Below are 16,850 nucleotides of genomic sequence, written 5' to 3' on the forward strand. Positions count from 1 at the left end.
TTTTAATTGAGGTAAAATAGTTTGCAACTATTAACACTTTCTAATTCCAAAAGGCCTTCATCATTCCACAAAGAATCACTACACCCATTGAACAGTCATTGGCCATTCCCCTCTCCCCACAGCACCTTGCAACCACTAATCGGCCTTCTGTGTCTATGGCCTTTAGTGTCTTGCTTCCTTCGCACAGCATAATGTTTCAAGGTTCCTCCATGTTGTAGTATGAATCAGTACTTTATTCCTGACGAATATCCCATTGAATATGTATGCACATTTTATTTATGCATTCATCTCTTGGTGGACACTGGGTTGTTTCCACATTTTGGCTATTGTAAATAGTGCTGCTATAAACATTCACACATAATTTTTTTTATTTAAAACTTGTCTATATGATATATTCATGTCATCCGTGACTAGAGATAGCTTGGCCTCTTCCTTTCCAATTTGGAATGTCTTTTCTTTCTTTTTCCATCCTTGTCGCTCTGGCTAGAACTTCCAGTACAATGGTGAATAGAAGTGTCAGGAGCAGACATCCTTGTCTTGTTTCTGATCTTAGGGAAAGCTTTCAGTCTCTCACACTGAGTGGGATTTTCATAGATGCACTTTATCATGTTGAAGAAGTTGCCTTTATTCCTATTTCTCTGAGTATTTTTATCATGAAAAATGATTGAATTTTGTCAAATGCTTTTTCTGCATCATTGCGATGATTGTGTGGCTTTTTCCCTTTTGTCTATTAATATGGTAAAGTTTTTCCTATGCTGGACCATCCTTGCATTCCTGGGATAGATTCCACATGGGTATGGGATATAGTCCTTTAAATATGCTGTTAGATTCGGTTTGCTTGTATTTTGTTAGGGACTTTTGCACCTATATTCATAAGGGATATTGCCCTACCATTTTATTTTCTTGTGATGTCTTTGTCTGGTTTTGATATCAGGGCAATACTGGCTTCATAGAATAAAGTGTTCCCTCCTTCTATTTTTTGGAAGACTTTCAGAAGGATTGGTTTTGTCTTAAAACAAACAGTAAGCTCTACCAGTGAAGCCATCAAGTCTTGAGCTTTTCTTTGTTGGAGGCGTTTGATTATTGATTCAATCTCCTTAGTTTAGGTCTATTTAGATTTTCTATTTTTCTTCTTGAGTCAGTTTTGATAGTTGATGTGTGTGTAGTTTGTGTGTTTTGAGGAATTTGTCTATTTCATCTAGGTTATCCAATTTGTTGACATATAAGTTTGCATTGATTGATGAATAAAGAAGATGTGATTGATATATGCATATATGTATATATTTGTATATACAATGGAATATTATTCAGCCATAAAAAGAACGAGATATTGCCATTTTCAACGACATGGATAGAACTAAAGAGTATTATGCTAAGCAAAATAAGTCAGCTAGAGAAAGACATATACTATATGATTTCACTCATATGTGGAACTTAAGAAACAACAACAAAAAATGAGCAAAGGGAAAAAAAGAGAGAGGGGGGAAACCAAGAAGCAAATTCTTAACTATAGAGAGCAGACTGATGGTTACCAGAGGGGAGGTAAATGGAGGGATAGGGGAAGTGGGGGATGAGGATTTAGAAGTGCACCTGTCGTGGTGAACAGCAGGCTTGTGTGGAAGTGTTGAATCACTACATTGTACATTTGGAACCAATATTACACTGTGTTTACTAACTGGAATTTAAATTAAAACTAAGAAAAAAAAAATACACTTCCAGGCTTTGCTGGCAATGGCCCAGGTGTAAAAGAGCATGGTATAATTGCATGTGGCTTGAAATGGCAGCTCTATGTGAGATCATTACATGTCAGCTGTGTGTGTACTCTAGGGGCTGTGTGTGTTTAACAAAATGATGTAAAATATCACCTTAAAAATGTTAATAGTATTCTCTTATAATAATTTTATTTCTATAAAGTCAACAGCAATGTCCCATTTCATTTTTTACCTTAGTAGTTTGAGTTTTATTCCCCCCTTAATTAGTAGAGCTAAACAGTAGAGTTTGGTAATTTTGTTACCTTTTCAAAGAACCAACTTTTGATTTCATTTATTCTGTTTCTATTTTCTTTTTGTTTTTGATTTTTTTAATGTTTATTTATTCTTGAAAGAGAGATAGAGTACGAGTGCGAGTGGGAGAGAGGCAGAGAGACACAGAATCAGAAGGAGGCTCTAGGATCTGAACTGTCCGCACGGAGCCCGACGTGGGGCTCAAACTCACGAACCATGAGATCATGACCTGAGCCAAAGTTGGACGCTTACCTGACTGAGCCACCCAGGCGTCGCTTCTTTTTCTATTTTCTATTTCATTTATCTCTATTCAGATCTTTATTGCTTTCTTCCTTCTGCTGCTTTCGGTTTAGTTTGCTCTTTCTTTTCTAGTTGCTTGGGAAGGTTATGTTATTGATATAAGATTTTTCTTTCCTTAAAATGTAGGCATTTAGAACCATAAATTTCCCTCTGAGCAAGCACTGTTTAACTGAATCACTTAAGTTTTGGTGTTGTGTTTCCTTAATTCTTCTCACAGTATGTTCTAATTTTCTGTGACTTCTCTTTTGACCCATTCATTGTTTAAGAATGTGTTTAATTTCCACATATTTGTGAATTTGCCAGCTCTCCCCTTTTTTTTCTTCCTTCCTCCTTCTCTCCCTCTCTCTATTCTTCCAAAAGGATTTGTGTGTGTGTTTACGCATGTGTAGTAAGAACATTAAACATGAAATCTACTCTCTTAAAAATTTTTAAGTGCAGACTACAGTATCGTTAACTATAGGCACAGTGTTCTACAGCAGATCTCTAGAATTTATTGATCTTGCATAACTGAAACTTTGTACCCATTAAACAGCAACTCCCCATTTTACCCTTTGTCCAGCCCTTGGCAACCACCATTCTACTCTCTGTTTCTAAGAGTCTATTTTAGATACCTCATGTAAGTAGAATCAGGCAGTATGTCCTGTGACTGGCTTAATCACTCAGCATAATGTCCTCTAGGCTTATCCATGTTGTCACATATGGCGGGATTTCCTTCTTTTTAAAGCTGAATAATATTCCATTGTATGTATACACCACATTCGTCTGTTGATGTACATTTAGGTTACTTCTATATGTTGGCTGTTGAAATAATGCTGTGATGAATGTGGGAGTGCATATATCTCATTGAAGTCTTAATCTCAATACCTTTGGATATATACTTGCTAGATCAGATGGTGATTCTAATCTTAATATCTTTGAGGAAACTCCATAATGTTTTCCACAGGGGCTGCACCATTTTGTATTTTACATGTACCAACAGTGTACAAGGGCTCCAGTTTCTCCATATTCTTAGGAACATTTGTTATTTGTTTAACATAATAGACATCCTAACAGATGTGAGTGATATCTCGTTGTGATTTTGACATGCATTTCTCAGAAGATTAGTGATGTTGAGAATCTTTTCATAAACCAGTTGGCCACTGCACACCATCTCTATAGAAATGTCAACTCAAGTTCTTTGCCTATTTTTTAATGAAGTTATTTATTTATTTATTTATTTATTTATTTATTTATTTATTTATTTTTGCTGCTGATTTGTAGGAATTCCTTACACGTATTGGCTCTTAATCCCTTATCAGCTATATCATTTTAAACTATTTTTCTCATTCTTGGTTTGCCTTCTCACTCTATTGACTGCCTCCTTTGCTATGCAGAAGCTTTTTAGTTTAATTGCTTTTGTAATTTTCCTTGTGTTGCTTGTGCTTTTGGAATCATATGCAAGAAATCATTGCCAAAAACAGATTTCATGAGCTTTTCCTCTGTTTTCTTCTATTAGTTTACTACTTCTAGTAGTTTATTTCTAATTTTGTTCTATTGTGGTCAGAGGAAATGCTTTGTATGGCTTCAGTCTTTTAAAATGTATTGAGATTTATTTTATGGCCTAAGGTGTGGTCTTTTCTGGAGAATGTTTCATGGGCACGTGAGAAGAATGTATATTCTGCTGTTGGGTAGAGTGTTCTATATATATATCTCTTAGATCTCGGTGGTTTATAGTGTTGTTCAAGTCTTCTGTTTCCTTGTTGATCTTCTGTCTCGTCGTCGTATCCATTATTGAAAGTGGAGTATATAAATGCCCTACTGTTATTGTAGAGCTTTGTATTTTTTTCTTTGTCAATTTTTGCTTCACATATTTTTGGACTTGGTTTTTGTGTTTATAATTGGTATATCTTCTTGATGGGTTTTTTAGTTGTTATGTAATGTCCTTCTTTGTTTGTTGTAACATTTTTTTCTTAAACTCTATTTTGTCTGATATTAATATAGCCAATCCAGCTGTCTTTTGGCGAGTATTTGCATGGAGTATATTTCATATCCTTTAATTGTCACCTTAGCTTTCTTTGGATCAAAAGTGAGCCTCTTGTAGATAGCATGTGACTGAATCATGTTTTTTACTCCATTCTCCCATTATTTGCCTTTTGGTTGGAGTTTTATTCCATTTACATTTAATGCAGTTACTGATAAAGAAGGACTTCTATTTGGCCATATAGTTTTCACATGTCTTATATCTTTTCTTTTTCCTCATTTTCTCCATAACTGCCTTCTTTTGTGTTAAATATATATTTTCTAGCATACCATGTTGATTCCTTTCTCATTTTTTTCTACACATTTTTAAGTGATTTTCTTAGTGGTTTACCATCTAATTATAGGATTACAATTAACAATTTAATTTATAGAGATATAGTTTGAATGAGAAAAAAGTTAGTTTCAATTATATATAAAAGTTTTCTTCTATACAATTCCATCCTTCCCTTTATGTTGTTATTGTCACAGATTATATTTTTATACATTGTGAGCCCATCAACATAGATTTATAATTATCTTACAGTTTTTTTTAAATCATATAAGAAAACTAAGGAATTCCAAATTAAAATACTGATAGATATTTACCTATGCAGTGACCTTTATTGCTCCTTCTATGTCTTTTCCTTCCCTTCACCCCTTCACTTTTCACTGATCCTTTTGTTCCTTCCCTCCATGTTCTTTCTTTTCTTTACAACATTGGTAGGAAAAAAGAGAAAGTTGTATTTTATTATTATTTTAAATTGAGAAGCTTATAATATCCTTGGTGATTGATCCTTTCTCTCATCTTTGACACTCACATGATCTGTTACAACTATTCTCTCTGTAGTTTATTTGACTTTTTTATGTGCAAGTCCAGTACCCCTAATTACAAGGCAAGCATAGTGAGGGTAAAGACTCTGCCTTATATTTCTCCACATTTCCAATGTGAAAGGAAATGTCCTATTCATAGAATGCACTTAAAATGTGGTTGTTGATGTTGCCCTAGATATCCTGCTTCCTTTTTCAGGCAGGCAAACTATTATTATCCCCATTTATAGTGAGAAACTGGGAACCAAGAGAGTTCAGAAACCTTACCAAGGTAATAAGAATAAGGGGGAGAAAAACATGTTTTTCTGGGCTTTGTACCCAAGGTTGTTTTCCAGGCAGCTTGCCTCAGTTCTCCCTTACAAGCCCGCAACAAGCTTTCCCACCGCTAGCACTAACTTCTGGCAATAGGTAATACTTGTAAAGAATAATCCAACCGAGACAGCATTCAATTTGAGATGCTTATCTGTTATTTTTAATCAACACTGAAAGCAAATGAAATATAATTGTTTCCCACAGACTTCCTGAGTCTGAGCTGTAGAAACACTTGAAGGTATTTTTTCAACCAAAGGACAACGTTTGTGAGGGTTGCTGCACATGTAAGTCACAATGAGTAAGTTCAAGTGAAATAGGAAGGCAGCATGTTCACAGCTTGCCTTTCCCAACCCTTGAAGAGGTTGAACTTTGTCTTCTCAGCTCATGGACCTCCATGTTTGGCTTGCAAAATGGCATGTGTAGGAGAAGGTACAGATGAGGTTTCTAGGATTAAATTAAAAAGGGGGTTAGTTCTGGGATATCTGCCATACACATGGCAACTTTGAGCAGGTTACTTCCTCAGTTGCAGAAATAAGGATTTATGTGAGAATGAATTTATGCCATGTGTGATGGTGCCTGGGAAAGAAAAAATTGTCGCCAGCCTTCTTTTATTCCCTCTCACTCCTCCATTGTCCAGTGTTGTCATTCCCTGGGCTTCCTATCCTTTATAAAGTACATGGAGTAATAAATACTTTCATCCTAAAGTATAATAAATAACTAGTAGGTTCAATATTAAATTTTTACAGAAATGTCCTTATTTAACAGGGAACTAAAATCTAATGTCTGAGGAATGAAATTATAATTATAAAATAGAACCTGGTTTGGTTACAGAAATTCAGCCATACTAAACATCATTCCTCACAAAATGGAGCCAAGGTCTCTTAGAGAAATGGTTGATTCCAGGATAGGGACAGGAAAACACCAAGGAAATCTGGAACATCTTGTCCCAGGAAGCATAGAAGGGGAGGGATGCAGAAAGGACAAGTGACCAACTTGAAGGTGTTCCCACTGGCTGAAACTGGGACAGTTTGATGATTAAAATGAATAGTGACAAGAATGGATTATATTACACTGAATAAAAATAAATGCATGAATCCATATTTACACTTAGAAAAATAAAGGTGGGTATGGACAGAAGAAGAAAACTTTTTTTATTATAAAAAATAGAATAGTACCAACTAATAGATATAAAGGAATGACAGAAATAGAAAATCACCATCTTATGACCACCATAGCAATAATTAATTCAGGCAGTAATTAACATGGATGCTAAAAGCAGTGTGTGATAAACTTTTGAGGAATCATATATTCACACAGTCTCAAATTACTTATTAATTACAGGGGGAGAAATGTCTTTACAATAGAGAAATCTGATGGACACCATACTAACCAAATGATAAAATTTAACACCCCCCATAATTGGACAATCCAATACCATATTCCTGCCAAAGTGATGCACTGAGCTCACAATATAATCTCTGCTAAACATGATCATGAAATAAATCTTATGAAGAAAAAATCTGACAAATCTTGCTGGACTAGACTATTCAAAAATGTTGCTGTCATGAAATATCACAATGCATACATAGATGTGTGTGTGCATGCACCCAGCTGGGGAACGAACCTAGATTAGAGGAGATAAAAGAGATATGGCCATAAACACAAGGGATGATCCTTGACTCTGGATCCCAGAGGGAAAAAAAGGGGGGAGACGGGGGACAATTAGGCAAATGTAAAGAAGGATTGCAAATTAAATAATAATATTAAATTTAAATTTCCCAAGTATGATAATTATATACGGTTATCTTAAGAGAATGTCCTTATTCTTAGAAGATAGATGCTGAAACATGCAGAAGAATGAAACTAGACCACTTTCTTACACCATTCACAGAAATGAACTCAAAATGGATGAAGGACCTGAATGTGAGACAGGAAACCATCAAAACCCTAGAGGAGAAAGCAGGAAAAAACCTCTCTGACCTCAGCCACAGCAATTTCTTACTTGACACATCTCCAAAGGCAAGGGAATTAAAAGCAAAAATGAACTATTGGGACCTCATGAAGATAAAAAGCTTCTGCTCTGCAAAGGAAAGTCAACAAAACTAAAAGGCAACCAACGCAATGGGAAAAGATATTTGCAAATGACATATCGGACAAAAGGCTAGTATCCAAAATCTGTAAAGATCTCACCAAACTCCACATCCGAAAAACAAATAATCCAGTGAAGAAATGGGCAGAAGACATGAATAGACACTTCTCTAAAGAAGACATCCAGATGGCCAATAGGCACATGAAAAGATGTTCAACGTCATTCCTTATCAGGGAAATACAAACCAAAACCATACTGAGATACCGCCTCACGCCAGTCAGAGTGGCTAAAATGAACCAGGAGACTATGGATGCTGACGAGGGTGTGGAGAAACGGGAACCCTCTTGCACTGTTGGTGGGAATGCAACCTGGTGCAGCCACTCTGGAAAACAGTGTGGAGGTTCCTCAAAAAATTAAAAAAAATTTTTATGACCCAGCAATAGCACTGTTAGGAATTACCCAAGGGATATAGGAATGCTGATGCATAGGGACACTTGTACCCCAATATTTATAGCAGCACTTTCAACAATAGCCAAATTATGGGAAGAGCCTAAATGTCCATCAACCGATGAATGGGTAAAGAAGTTGTGGTTTATATACACAATGGAATACTACGTGGCAATGAGAAAGAATGAAATCTGGCCTTTTGTAGCAACATGGATAGAACTGGAGAGTGTTATGCTAAGTGAGATAAGTCATACAGAGAAAGACAGATACCATATGTTTTCACTCTTATGTGGATCCTGGGAAACTTAACAGAAAACCATGGGGGAGGGGAAGGAAAAAAAAGTTAGAGAGGGAGGGAGCCAAACTATAAAAGACTCTTAAAAACTGAGAACAATCTGAGGGTTGATAGGGGCTGGGAGGGAGGGGAGGGTGGGTGATGGGCATTGAGGAGGGCACCTGTTGGGAGGAGCACTGGGTGTTGTATGGAAACCAATCTGACAATAAATTTCATATATTAAAAAAATACTAATAAAAATAAATAAAAAAAGAAGATAGATGATGAAAGTATTTAAGGGTAAACAATAATTAGTTTTGTTACTCTTGAAATATATATCTATATCTATCTAGAGAGAAAAAAAATGTAACTATAACTAAAAAAAGAAATTTGTACATAAAAAAATAACCCCCCAAGAGTAGGCCAGTATGTAATCCAAATGGCCAATTTAGTTACTCTTCAGAAAAATCATGTGAAGTTTATAAGGAAAATTATGTTTGAAGTTGATAGTTCAAGTTTACACTTGTGGTGGGCACAGAAAAACATATAAAGTTGCCAAATCACTGTGTTATACCCCTGAATGATGTAACATTGTGTGTCAACTATACTTCAATTAAAAAAAGTGTCAAAATATGTTCAAGGTCTCTGAATCATCTATTGTAGTCATTAACCTTCAGTCAGCAGATTCTCTAACAGGTAACAATTAACTTCACTCAACTAGATGTGATGGCTTTGCTTGCTTCCCAGTGTTGAACAAAAAGAAACTTGACTGCCTGAAAAAATATTTCAGTAACAAGGGAGAATATAGAAACAATAATGACTGAAGAATTATACATGCTATATTTTATTTTGCCATGATTATCTTTAAAAATAAGTTCTTTTGTTTAATTTTTTAATATTTACTTATTTTTGAGAGACAAAGACAGAGCATGAGCGGGGGCGGGGCGGGGGCGGGGGGGGGGGGGGCAGAGAGAGGGAGACACAGAATCTGAAGCAGGCTCCAGGCTCTGAGCTGTCAGCATAGAGCAGACACGGGGCTCAAACCCGTGAATCCTGAGATCACGACCTGCGCCGAAGTTGGACGCTTAATGACTGAGCCACCCAGGCTCCCCTCTTTAAAAATCCGTTCTTAACACAAAATACACACAAAGAACACAAGGTAATTCTGGGAGGGGATGGATATGTTTAGAACCTTGATTGTGGTGATGGTTTTGCAGATGTATGCATGTGTCCAAACTCACCAATATGTACATAGTCAACATGTGCAAATTTTTGTTTATTGATTATACTTCAATAAGGCTTAAAAAGGCCATTCTGACCTCCCCCTCATCCCCCCATGAGGATTCTCCTCTTTATATCTGGAAGGATTTTCTGAAGTAGTCAGCTTATTTGTTATATAAGCTTGAGTATGCATCAGTTTCCTCATCTATAAAATAGAAAGTATTACTACCTTGTCACATTGTTAAGGATAAATGAATTAGTACAGATGAAGCCCTCTGGATAATGCATAACACCTAATACTCAATAAATTTTAGGTGGTGTTGATAGCCTCAGGATTGGGTATCTCCTTGGTTGCCAGTTGCGTTCATATAAAACATTATCAAAGTGTGAAGTCCCCTACTTCACTTAATAAAATGTGCAGCTTGTCTTTTTTCTGTATAAGGCTAAAAGCTCTGACCAGTTTTTGTTTTTTGTTTTCTGGGTGTTTTTTTTTTTTTTTTTTTTTTACTTTCGGGTTTTTGTTTTTTGTTTTGTTTGTTTGTTTCTTTTTACAATCTCTGGAAAATATTTCCAAATTGCACTACCAAGTATGTGTTTATTTGGTTAAGTAATTTCAAAAATTCCAGCAACCACCTACTACTGTCAGTATTTCTTACAACTGCTCATGTCAACAAACCCTTCACACATCTTTCCTGGCGCTTCCTTCTTTGTTCCTACAGCCCATTTATTATTGCTTATGGTTAGGTAAGCCACTGTTCTTCTGTCCTTAAATGACCTGATAATTTCTTCTTTCTAGCAGTTTGGTTATTTTAAGATATATTATGTTCTATATAAGTTTTACTATGTAACACATGGAGAGGGAGCAAGATACATTTCCTCTGGCAGATATCACCTTAATGTATTTTCAGTTGATACATGTGTAGAGGTTTCAGAATCCCATGTTTAGTCAGCCATAGTGGTTTCAAATACGGTTTTCTCAGGCTATAATAAAATATAAACAGTATTTCTAACATAGCGTTTCCTGTTCTCTTTAGAAATCATTCTCTTCTTATTTATGTGGATCTCATCTCAAGAACATGATTCTATCCACTTTCCATTTATATAAATTAAAGAATTCATTTTGAAATATTAATTTTCAATACACTTGGAAACAATAGAAGGTACCTTGGGTAGTTATACTGTAAAGTTAGATTTTACTTGCTTTTTAGAGACAAACATCTGTGGATTAAATGATTAGCCACTATGTGTCATTGTTTGGCCTTTATTGTAAAAATCTGCTTACATTGATTAGAAGGATTTTTGTACATAAAAAATAGGTCACCAACGGAATAATGAGCACGGATCATCTCTTTAACAGTGTAAAATGATATGTCTTGTGATTCACTTAAACTGAAATTTGAAGAACAGAATTTATGTTTCAGTGATACTTTAGATTGGTTACATTATCAGTACATTTTACTAAATGTCTATTTCTATTACTTATTGTTTTTAAGTATTTGAAAAATATATATACCTTTTTATTTGTTCTCATCTGAGTTACTTTAAGACAAGATAAAATAATTATTTCCGATTTTATTTCACTTAGGACTTTGGTGTGGATTTAACTTTTTTAATGTTTATTTTTGAGAGAGAGAAAGAGCATGAGCAGGGCAGGGGACAGGGGCAGAGAGCGAGGGAGACACAGAACTTGAAGCAGGCTCCAGGCTCTGAGCTGTCAGCACAGAGCCCAACACTGGGCTCAAACCCACTAACTGTGAGATCATGACCTGAGCTGAAGTTGGATGGTTAACCCACTGAGCCACCCCAGCACCCTGGGGTGGAATTAAATATGTCTAATAAAATGGTTATATTAATTTTAGCTCAGTAAATGGCAAACTAAACATCCCTTCCCATCAGTTTATCATACAAGTTATATTATCATCCTGAGCTGTGATTTATCTTTTTGTAATTTTTGTTTCCAGGTACTTAAGTCTTAAATCCTCCAAGGTGGCATTTGTTTAGTTATATGTCACCAGGCCCCTATATGAAATTATAGGTGTGACAACAACCCCTTTCCATTTTGGAGTTTTTCAGTGTAAGAAACAAGAATGTCAACAGTCTTCCTCTGTGACCACTTTCACTTTGCAGTTACACTATTGCCACAATTAGAGATGCTTGTCCATTTCTGACACCATGCTTTCCCATTCTGGGTGATGGCACACGAACTCCACCAAAAATGACTGTGGTTGCTGTTCAGAAGATAGCGTGATGTGATGCCCCGATCCCCAACATCTGGGAATCCTGTTGTGAATTGCCTTGGCTGGCTCACCACCTTTCCAGGACAGCTCACATCCAGGGATTCAGCAGCACGGAGGCAAAAAAAAAACTAACCCCCTCTCATCCAATCTCGGACAACCTGGAAGGGCTACTCTAGCTTCAGAGCTCCCCAGGGCGTGGTTGAAGCTTTCATTAGGACTGCACCCCAGGCTGCTTTCTCCCACTGTGCACTTCTGCTTCTACACCTTCTCCTCCAATTCCCAAGCTCTCAATTCCCAAGATTGCTTCTTCATAAACCTCCTGCCTGCTAATCTTCCATTTCAGAGTCTACCTCCTGCAATGTGGCTGTGTATAGTGTAATTTTAAAATCCCTTGTACTATGCATATACATGTCCCAGTAACAGAGATGCCTTCACTCTTAATTTGAACTTCTTCTCCATTGAAATCTTCAAATAACTTCTCTTTGAGCAGCCCATCAGGTTAGTGTTAACATTGTTTCCAAGTGCTGAGCTAAAATGTATTAAAAGTCAGTTCCACTAAGTCATATAAAAGTCTCTTAAACTTAAGTCTGTAAAGGCACCAGAAGCAAAATTCTCGGTGTCGCGTACAGTCTCCCAGTAAGCATTTCATAGAAGGACTCAATTCCTAGCCAGCGTGAGGAATAGACATGTATTTCCTTTTATACAGTGGGAAGTAGGTCCACAGTCTTGATCCCCTTCCTCTAGTCTCTGTCCAAAGGAAACCCAGCTGGAAATATTTGTGGAGATGAAGTCTGTCCCAATCCCATCACCTAAAAAAGTTCAGACCTACTGAGTATCCGAGTCTATTCTGTCCAAGACTTTCTTTTTATTAGAAAGCCAAAGCTTACCCATAGTAAGTGTCTGGGATTGGTCTTGCTTTCCTACACCCAGTACAGTAGTTAGAAGAGTTATAGGTGCTGCTAGACATTACTGCCCACTGGGATCACAGGCCTAAGAACAAGAAGCAGTTTTATTATTTTTTTAATGTTTATTTTTGAGGGAGAGAGAGAGAGAGAGGTTAAGGGAGGGGCAGAGAGAGAAGGAGACACAGAATCCACAGAAGGCTCCAGGCTCCAAGCTGTCAGCGCAGAGCCCGATGCGGGGCTTGAAACCACCAACAGTGAGATCATGACCTGAGCTGAAGTGGGACACAACCGACTGAGCCACCCGGATGCCCGAAGCAGTTTTACAATATCAATTTTTTTTGGTCACCATTTCTCTTCCCTAGAACTCTAATTAGGGCTCATAAATCTTTCCCAGGGCTTGGACACTATCATTCCAAAGTATCTCTCGGATTCTGAAAATTGTCAATCTAGAAGTGTCTGCTCTTGTGTTTAACTGCCTGTGGACCTTGGTGCTGATTGGGTATAGCCTGAGTCTGCTGTAGTTCTTTGGATATTGTGGACTGCAGACCACTCCTACGGGGCATCATCTAGAGTTAACCCCTATCTGTGGTGGATCTTACATCATTCTGGCTTCTTCTGTCTCTCTGTTGCTGAGATCTAGCCTATGTTGCAATTCTCTTTTTTCTCCTCCCTTCTTCCCTTCTTCCATCCTTCTGCCTCTGAAGCATCTGTAGGATTTCTGTTTGGGAGACTTTGGGAGTTACAGCTGCACCTAAGCAATGCTGTAAGGATCGTGTGGGGGAGGGGCAATAATTTGGTTGAGGAATAAGTGCTTTGCTAGTGAGATCCACTTGTACCGTTTGCAGCTGGTATGATCACTCTACTAGAATGGCTGCTATGTCTGAACATCTAGATCAACGCCTGTCCAGGCCACAGTTTTCCTCTAGCTGATGTACGCTCTCAGCCATTCAAGGTATCCATATATCAACAGGGGAAACTTATGACGTCTCCACCCCTTTTCACCATTGCTTGTGCAAGGCACAGATTTACTCTTTACAAGTAGAGCCTACTACAGTTCTATTTGAGGTACCTAATCAGCGATTCTCTTTTATCATTTCTCCATCTACTTATAGCCCAATTCAGTTTTTTTTTTTTAATTTTTAAATGTTTATTTATTTTTCAGAGAGAGAGAGAGAGTTTGAGCTGGGGAGGACAGAGAGGGAGGGAGACACAGAATCCGAAGCAGGCTCCAGGCTCCGAGCTGTCAGCACAGAGCCCGACACAGGGCTTGAACTCACAGAGTGCAAGATCATGACCTGAGCCAAAGTCAGACGCTTAACCAACTGAGCCACCCAGGTGTCCCATAGCCCAGTGCAGTTTAAAATCTCATCCTGACCGTTCTTTTTCTCTCTTAAGTATTTGTTTTTTATTTACTTTTATTGTTTATTTGTTTTTATTTTAATTAAAAAGGTAATATTTATGCACTTTGATGGAAATTAGAAAATAATTAACCATCATGAACAACCTCTGCTAATATTTTGATATATATACTTTGTTTTTTAAAAAATGAGGGGAAACAAGAATGCGTGTGTGCACGCGCACACACACACACACACACACACACAAGACATATACACAGTGTGTATAATAGCTAAAATGTATTGACGAACTATGATGAGCTGGGATCTCTGTTAAGCATTTTGTATGCATTTGATTTTCACAGCAACCATCTGAAATTACGTAGAGAAAGTTGTTTTTATTTTTGTCTGCAGGCATCAATCTCCCCCACCCTCCATCTACACAGGGCAACCACCCCATGATTCACCTTGGGTCTGCAGTACTGGTGGGACAGACAATTTAGGGGCTCACTCTGTTCCTGGCAAAGGGCTGGACACATATCCCATGACAGGCTAATTGGATGCTCTCTCTGGAACTTGAATCTTGAAGAGAATGACCCAGAAAAACTTAGCAACTATTTAAGTGTATTCATCTAGGTGGTGTTCTCCTGAGAAGACATCTATAGTTTCATTACCTAGATCTAATGAGCAGCTCTGGGACCTGCTTTTGCCCATGCTGGGTTCTTCAGATATTCCTCTGAATCTATAAGATTTCTCATACCCTTGCAACATTTTTTTTTTAAATATAAAGTTACTCAGGTCTGATTCCTTCCACTTATCACTAAAAAATCCCTAACCAATATAGAAATACACAAGTATTATTCTATTTTGCAGACACTGAAACGGAGGCTTACTAAAATGAAGTGACTTGCTCAAGATTACCCAGGCAATAAGAGATCATATTAGGTCATATTAGGTCTCCATAATGCTCAAGTCTGTGCTTAATTTTTTTTTTTTAATTTTTTTTTTTCAACGTTTATTTATTTTGGGGACAGAGAGAGACAGAGCACGAACGGGGGAGGGGCAGAGAGAGAGGGAGATACAGAATCCGAAACAGGCTCCAGGCTCTGAGCCATCAGTCCAGAGCCTGACGCGGGGCTCAAACTCACGGACCGCGAGATCGTGACCTGACTGAAGTCGGACGCTTAACCGACTGCGCCACCCAGGCGCCCCAAGTCTGTGCTTAATTTTAAGCATATCTCTTTTCAGTCTCCCTCTTTACAGATACACAGGTGTGTGGGTGTGTGTGTGTGTGTGTGTGTGTGCTTACACACACATGTGTATTCTTTTATGTATTATTCCACATTAAGATCTGGCCATATTCTTACTGTGAAGGGGCACATGCACCCCAATGTTTACAGCAGCAACAATTGCCAAATTTTGGAAAGAGCCCAAAGTCCATCGATGGATGAATGGGTAAAGAAGATGTATATGTATGTGTATACACACACAATGGAGTATTACTTGGCAATTGAAAAGAATGAAATCTTGCCATTTGCAGCAACATGGATGAAATAGAGTGTATTATGCTAAGCAAAATAAGTCATAGACAGACAAATATATGATTTCACTCATGGAATTTAAGAAACAAAACAGATGAACATAGGGGAAGGGAAGGAAAAATAAGATAAAAACAGAGAGAGAGGCAAACCATAAGGGACTCTTAAGTACAGAGAACTGAGGGTTGCTAGAAGGGAGGTGGGTGGGAAGATGGACTAAATAGGTTGATGGGCATTAAGGAGGACACTTGTTGGGATGAGCACTGGGTTTTATATGGAAGTGATACATCACTGGGCTTCTCCTGAAACCAATACCACACTTTATGTTAACTATTATTAGTTAACTCAATATTCCAATACCTAGATATCATCAAAATTACTACTAACATTTTGGTTTATTTTGTTTTCAGTTTCTCTTCTCTTTCTCTCTCTCTTGGCATATATAAATACACTCACATGCATACACAAATAGGGATCCATACATAAATTTTAGATATATATTAAACATATAACAGGGAGAGAGAAAGCGAGGGAGAGATCCATACTGTGTATATAGATTTCTATCATCAACTTTATCTTTTAATATTATTCTTTAAACATTTCTGAGTCGTTAAACTTCTTTCACAATATTTTGATAACCACAATATATTTCATTGTATGGATATACCATAATGTATTTAATGACTCTTCTTTCATTTAATGGCTGTTTCTTTTTCCTTTTTTCTTTCTTTTTCTTTTTTTTCTTTTTGCTTTGATAACTAGCACTGCAATCAACAAATTTGTTGGCATCTGATTATTTTCTTAGAATAGATTTTGGAGGGCCGCCTGGGTGGCTCAGTCAGTTAAGCGTCTGACTTCAGCTCAGGTCATGATCTCGTACTTTGTGGGTTCAAGCCCCATGTTGGGCTCTGTGCTGACAACCCAGAGCCTGGAGTCTGCTTCGGATTCTGTGTCTCCCTCTCTCTCTGCCCCTCCCCCACTCATGTTCTGTCTCTCTCAAAAAAAAAAAATGAAGAAACATTAAAAAAAAAAAGAATAGGCTTTGGAAGTGAAACTATTGGCTTAAAGTCTTTGAACATTTTAAAGATTCTTGATATATATTGTCAAAAAATTTTCAGAAAGATTGTGCCAATTTACAACCCCACAACTAGTGTTTAAAAATCAGTTTTATTCAATGCTCCAAATATAGATGCCAACTTTTAGAAATGAATGTCAACAGTTGGAAAAGGATAGAGTATACTGTATTAGGCATTTCTTCTAATATTATTTTCTGATTATAAAGTAATACAAGCTAATTGCAAGTTGAAAAATATAGAAGATTACAGAAAATAACATCATCCATAAATAAAAATGATGGTTTG

This window comes from Leopardus geoffroyi, chromosome C1, assembly GCF_018350155.1.
Source record: "Leopardus geoffroyi isolate Oge1 chromosome C1, O.geoffroyi_Oge1_pat1.0, whole genome shotgun sequence".
NCBI classification, from domain to species: Eukaryota; Metazoa; Chordata; class Mammalia; order Carnivora; family Felidae; genus Leopardus; species Leopardus geoffroyi.